The following is a 7,221-nucleotide window of genomic DNA, read 5'->3' on the forward strand; positions in this document are numbered from 1 at the left end:
TTAAAAAAAAATAAAGTTACTCAGCTTATAGTAACTGCAGGAGTTCAAGAGGTAGAGTCCCTCTAGGTATTCGCTATGGGTTGTGCATTTGCTCCATGTGCTCCTTGCCAGAAATTCTTCAATAGCAGTGTCCATAAGACTCTGCGTGTGCACTACATCTCATGCTGCAACCTGAAGGCGCACCGGTACGAACTCCAGTTACCACAGGGTAGATAACTCCTTTCTTCTTCTAAATACCTACAGGTATTTCCTGTGGGGGATTCCCAAACGGTACTTACTTGGCACCACAGCATGCAGGATTGCTGAACCTACGGATGCGTCATCTGCCAAGGCTTGTGACAGAGCACAGCACTTGGTGAATGTAAGGACAGAGCTCCGTCTAACCGCTGTTTCAGAAAGAAGGACACTTTAAAGTGATGGTTTAGAGACAGTCCGTGACTCCTAGTTGAGTGTACTTTGATACCACGTGCAGAAGTTTCTGTGAGCTGATAACAGAGGAGGATGCAGCTAGAGATCTACCTTGCATGTCTCTGAAATCCTATGGCCTTTGACCAGTCAAGATCTTCAAAATGGATTTGTCTAATTCAAGTAGGAAATAGGGGCCCTTTTAAGATCTAGAAGTTCTAATCTTCTGTTGTCTCTAGCGTTGTGAGGCTTTGGGTGTCATTGTAAGAGCTGCTAGTACTAAGTTCAGATCCCAGAGAGGTATAGGTCAGCATGTCAGAGGGAAAATTCTATTAATGTCTTTAAGGAATTGGACTGTTGTGAGGGTGAGTGAAAACTGAATAGTTCTCTGTAGATGTGTGAAATGCACCAACAGGTGTGAGATGCACTCTCAGTGACCTGATTGAAAGTCCCAATGTCTTTAGGGAAGAGAGGTGGTGCAGGATACATGAAAATTCTGAGTGTTCTGGAGGGAGGTGATGTGGCTGTCACAACAGGGAAAACCACTTCCACTTACTATAGTATATAAACAACCAATGTCCACATCACTGTGCAGCAGTGTTCCCTGTAAGTTGAGCACTTGTGTGGACACCCAGGAGAAATTCAGGTGCCACTCACCTGATTAGCAGGGTACCCACAGCCATCCACAGACAACAGTATGTGTTTCTAAGGTGGTGCACATCATCACATGCCTTTGTGAATAACAACATTTATTCTGCATATGGATGGAAAAAATTAGAGGGAACGCTGCTGTGCAGGGAAGTGTTACAGCTATGGAACAGTATATGCAGCACAACATCCTCCTCTGCACAGTACATCTTCTGGGAGCAATGAATTCCCTGGCAGATGGGCTCAGCAGGCATTTCAGCAAGGATCACAAGTCTTCTAACTATGCAGGTACTGTCCTTGGTCCACTTCATCATTCAAGAAAACAAGAAATGCTAAATTTATCATTACTCCATTGATACACTTCTGTCTCCATTTAGAAAGTTTTCTGCTATTAAGCAAACGAGATTGCATCTCTTTTGAGCAGATTCATTCTAAATGTGTTTCCCATCCATGAACCTTGCTGTGAGATAAAGTCTCGTTGGGATCATTGTTTCTGCCCCGCACTGAGAGAATAGTTTTGGGAACAATTGTAGTCTTTTGCAGGGCCAGCCATAGTGAACCAAAACTGAGCCGGTCACCAAGCTCACTCTGTCAGTCTGTATTTTCTAGAGAATGCAAAGAATGAGGGGAATGGGAAGGAAGGAAGGCATGTGTTAATGTTTCTGACCATGGAAGCTGAAAGGCATGCTCTCGAGTTTGGGCCCTGGCCATTTTGAAAGCAGGAAGTTGAGCATTTATCCTTCGTAGGGATGGCAGAGAGGATTACCCACATTGCTTGAAGATTTGCACCACTAAAGAGTGGAACTCCCCCTGCTGAGACCATCTACCAGAGAATTCTTTGCTCCCACGAGACATACTATGGAGAGGGTGATGTTGTGCTTGGTACTCCGGTTCCATATACATACTGTTTGCCTGTAGAGTGGATCTCGCTGTACCCTGGTTGTTTATATACTATATAAACATATATATATGTTGTCTGGCCTGACCTGGACAGAAGTGTATCAAAGATCAGTAAACCTCAGTAAGAATATAAGAAGGTTCTGTAGCTCCTTCTGTTCTCTCAGTACATTTTCAAATTCAGTTCCAATCCAAAATAACTGGGTACACAAGGTCTACAATGGGGCCAGACACCACTATAAAGAATGCAAAGTTTTCCACTGCGGTCAGATAGACCTCCATAATGTAGAGCTTAATATCATCAGAAAAACATTGTAGGTAAATGATCTCTCCAGTGGGACTCAACCTCAGGGAATGGCCAAACCCCCTTTATCCACAACCACTTGGGTAATGTTACACTACAATAGAACACCCACGACTGGCCCTGGCCAGCTGACTCAGACTTGTGGAGCTTGGGCTGTGGGGTTATAAAATTACAGTGTAGGTATTTGGAGTCACACTGCAGCCCAGGCAATGGAAGTGGGGTGTGGGGATATCTGAAAGCCCAGGCTCCATCCTGAGTCCAAACATTTACACTTCAATTTTATAGTCCCATAAACCAAGTCCCATGAACCCATCAGCTGACCTGGGCCAGCTACAAGTGTTTTATCGCAGGTTAGACGTATCCTGGGCTGACCAGGCCTATCACCTCAGCCTCATTGGCTTGACTGGGCATGGTCATCTTGACTGGGCTCAGCTTGTATGCCTGGTTTCCTGCTCTACAAACCTGCCAATAGCTGCACTCCTTTCTTCAAGCAGATTCCCCTAAGCCATTTTTATGTGGCCCACTCCAAGAATTTGGAAAGTGCCCAAGGGCCACACTCTTCCATGATATTAATGGAGGAGGTGTGGGGTGTGGGATGGAGGTTGGTTGCAGAAGGGAGCTTTGTGTAAGGGATTGAGTGTCAGGAGTGGGTGTGGGTCTGGGAGGGAGTTTGGGCGAAGGAGGCAGTTGTGATTTGGGATTGGGGCATGGGATGCAGAAATGCATGCAGGGGTTTTGTTTGTGACCTAGGGTGGGAGGGGGTTGTGACCCAGGGCAGGGGGGTTGGTTGCAGGGGTTTAGGCTGTGACCTAGGACAGGAGGGGTGTTGAGACCTCGGGCAGAAGGCTGGGGTGTAGGAGGAGCTGCAGGGGTTTGGATTGTAACCTAGGGCAGGACAGGATGGTGACCCAGGGCAGGAGTCTGGGATGCATGGTCTGTGAGGAGTATGGGTGCAGGAGTGAGGACAGAGGGTTAGGGTTACGTGGGTAGAAGGGCAGGAATGACGGGGCAGAGGGACATGGAGAGGGAGTGTTTGGAGTGCCAGAGGCAGGCTCTGGCCAGAAGACTTACCTGGGCAACTCCCTGCCAGCAGCCCTGGTTTGTATTGCCATAGAACAGCTATATATCCCTCTCCCATAAACCTTGGGTGGGCTTCAGAGTGAGGTTATTCTCGTTTCTCCCTTCCATGGTGGTCTGCCTGCATTCTCTACCCATGTGGGACAGGACTGCTCCTGGTTCATAGGCAACCACTGCTGAGTTCCCAGGGAGGTGTACAGGACTTTAGCTGTTGACTCCTTCAGGCAGGGCACCTAAGAAGTCCTCCCAGAAACAAGCAAGATGCTGGCAGCGAACTGAAACAACCATCCCACCTCAGGGTCACATCTCTCAGAGAGGCACTGCCCGCAGCAATTTCTTAGGCAGTTGCTGACGCTAGCCAAGCTTTACTGAGAGCTGAAGGTCTGGAGTTCTCTCACAACCAACATCCAAATGAGCTTTTAAGACCTCCTTGTTAAGCCTAAAGGTGTACACCTAGTGCAGGTGTAAGATGGTGGATTGAGCCCACAGCTGTTCAGTAAGCCTTTCCTGGCCAGTGTGCATACTCCCTTACAGGGTGGTAATGCTAACTTTTTGGTAGAAGAGCTATTGATCTTCCTACTAAATATAAAAAAAAAATTACTGTTTATCTACTATGCACTTACTTAGGTCTATGTCCGTCACCACAGACTTGAGAACCACTTGAAGGACATAGCTTGCAATAGTTGTTCCCTGGCTCTTCCTACAAAGTGCAGAGCAGAGGTAGGCAATCTGTGGTTGGCAAGCCGCATGCAGCCTATCAGGATGATCTGAGGGCTGTCAGACATTTTGCTCATGTTACTCTCTGCAGGCATTGTCCCCCTTCTCCCCCAACAGCTCCCAATGGCCGTGGTTCTCTGTTGCTGACCAGTGAGAATTGTAGGAAGTGGCAGACAGTACATCCGTGCATCCTCTTCACCTGCAGGCACCACCTCCACATCTCCCATTGGCCAGGCACAGAGAACCACCGCCACTTATTTGGTGTGAGGATAAAATTTATATATGTATAAACAAATTAAGCATTTCCTTTTCATACGGTTGAAATATGAATAGTACAGTAGCAAATGAAACAATGAATTCACGCTGCTTGAGATCTTTTGGATAATGTTCATCCTAAACTGCTGAGGTCTGGTTCAGATGCTTCTTAGGAATCCCAATCTCTGCAAGGCTTCTAAACAAAATTTTGAACCTACAAATGCTGTTGGGGCCCCACTGCAATATTTGTAAGTTCCACAAGGATAAGCACAGGTTTTAGTAGCACTGTTATCCTTACATCTCTGTGACCAAAGCACCTGCAGAGCTATACAGAAGCCTCTGATGTACTCTGACAGAATTCTCAAGAATTCCAGAAAGTACTTTTTAGAATGATATCACCGCAGTAAGTGAATAGCTGTTTACCGGGAACGATTTTGTTAGCCTTGGATACTTACAGCAGACATTTTGATTTTGGACCATATGAGTTTAGGACTTCAAACTTGTCAGCTAAAACAATTAGTATTTTATGCTAAATAAAATATTAACAGGCCCGCTTAATATTCTTAGTTTGTGACGAACAAACTACTACTGCTACTGACCTGGGAAAAATAAAGGAATATGCCTGCGGCCTCTTTTGGTCCACCAGAGGGCAGGATTTTAGAAATACTATATTATTTATTTAAATTTGATTCAGTTCTTAATAAGAGCATCTTGATTCAATTAAGGATAATTATATAAAACTTATTTTCTGCCAGCACAAATGTGATGCTCATAGTAAAGTAATTTGAAATAGAGAAGGGTCTGAAATGGTGGTACTATTGCCCAACAAAGTTGTGAAATTTTTTTATGTGAATTATAAATTATTATGGTAGTGTTCTGTCCTCTTTAGGGGATTTCAGATGTTGAATTTTCTGGGTTACTTCAATGCTGAGTCATTCCCACTGCTAATGATGTGTATCCAAAGTGTTCAAAATATCAAGAAATCTTCTGATACTGAGTCCATATTGCATCCTAGTTCATTTTGGGGGCATTTTAGGAACGTATAGGTGCATGTCTGAAAATGACAAAGGAATGATGTTGGATGTAGAGATGAAGAAACCCCAGCCAATAGGAATAAGAAAATTACATATCTTTAGATGAGTGGTGGAGATGAGAAAAGTGCACTTTGATCTAATTTACCTTAGTTTAATTACACAGTTCATTCTGCTACGTATTCTAGTAGCTTTGGGGAATCCAGAGTCCCAAAGGAAAGGTGCTATTTATGTTACAGACATTTCAGCAGCTGGAAAGGGAATATTAATGGATTGCAAAACCAGAGGATAATTGGATTTTGTACTGGCTGCCAACATACAGTGGTTTTGGAACAGTTAGGGAAAAAACTTAAGCAATCTCTACTCTTATTTACTTGTAATATTTTTTCACTGTAAAGTTCAGACTACCTTCCCACGAAACTTGGGCACACTGAAAGCACCCAGAAACTGTTGATCCTGCAGTGGTTGAAAATTGTTTTGTGAGCAGGCTGGAGAGCCATAAAAGGTCTCCCATTCTTACTGGGAACTTTTCCAAGGAACAAAGTACTTTGCCATTGGCTCTAACATCTACTGAAGATGTCAATGGAAAGACTGTAGGTGATTTCAGTGGCACTAGCTGGGACATATTTCTGAGGGATATGTCCACATATTACTGTCAAATGAGCCATTGTCCCAAATTATTAACACAAGTCTATTGAAAATACATAAAAGTATCAGAAAAAATAAACAGCACAGATTGAAAACCCTGGACGTGATTAAAACAGAAGTAGACTTAAAGATATTTTGGGGTCAGAGTTTAACAGATGGCTAGAAACTGGTATTAAGAATGTATACATGTCTATCACTTCAGCATAAGACCGTCTTACAACTGGTGTGAAGAAGATGAAGCCTGTTGACAGGTTGAAAAGGGGTTTGTTGATAGGTGATGGACAATTTATTTTGGTGCTTCAGTTTGTCTTTATCAGAGAATCTTTCATCTTTTTGCCCTTTAGTAAGCATGGTTTGAGAATAGAAAAGGCTTGCGTAACTCTGCTCTAGGTATGGAAGACTAACTCCTTACACATCTGTTAAATAATTTATGATCCAGAAGACAATAAAATCACAAGGACAATACAATTACAGATTCAGCATTTTTCAAGCTGTTTCACTACCTTTCAGCTCTAGATGCCCATTACTTATGGGTTTGTCAGGGACATATCACAGGCCAACTCTCAAGATAAATTTGCATTCTGAAGTAAACCATCATGGAGCAAGGCTGATTCTTAAAGCACTGGACATGAGTTAGTATGAGAATAGCGAGAGGCTGCAGCAGGAAAGGAAGCAATGGTAGTGAAAGGAAAATTGAGCCAGTAATAAACATATGGTATGGAAGGTAAATGAGGGGAGAAGGATTGAAATAACAGATCTCTAAAACTTCAGCTGAAATGGTGCCAGGGGTGAGAGAAAAAGAGTGGGCAACATAGAACAGTGGTTAGCCGGGAAATTTATAGTAACAGTGAAAGTTCAGAGAAGTTCTTGGAAGATAGATCCATCAGTGGCTATTAGCCAAGATGGTCAGGAATGCAGCTCCATGTGCTGAGTGTCCCCTAGCCTCTGTCTGCCAGAACCTGGGAGGGACAACAGAGGGTGGATCACTTAGACTATGCCAGCGTGCTGCGTAGCCGTGGGCACTTAGAAGTGCCCGCGCTACTTTGAAGTGCCCGTGGCTACATGGCATGCTGGCACTTCGAAGTTTGACACTTTGAAGCTGTCGCGGGGGAGAATTAGCCTAATGAAGTGCTGCATATTCATTGCAGCACTTCGTTAGTAATCTTCCATTAGCATGAGTACCATGCCCCCTTCAAAGTATGGAGCTAATGTAGACATAGCCTTAAGAGATTACTTATT

Source organism: Carettochelys insculpta, chromosome 8 (genome assembly GCF_033958435.1).
Source record: "Carettochelys insculpta isolate YL-2023 chromosome 8, ASM3395843v1, whole genome shotgun sequence".
In the NCBI taxonomy this organism is placed as follows: Eukaryota; Metazoa; Chordata; order Testudines; family Carettochelyidae; genus Carettochelys; species Carettochelys insculpta.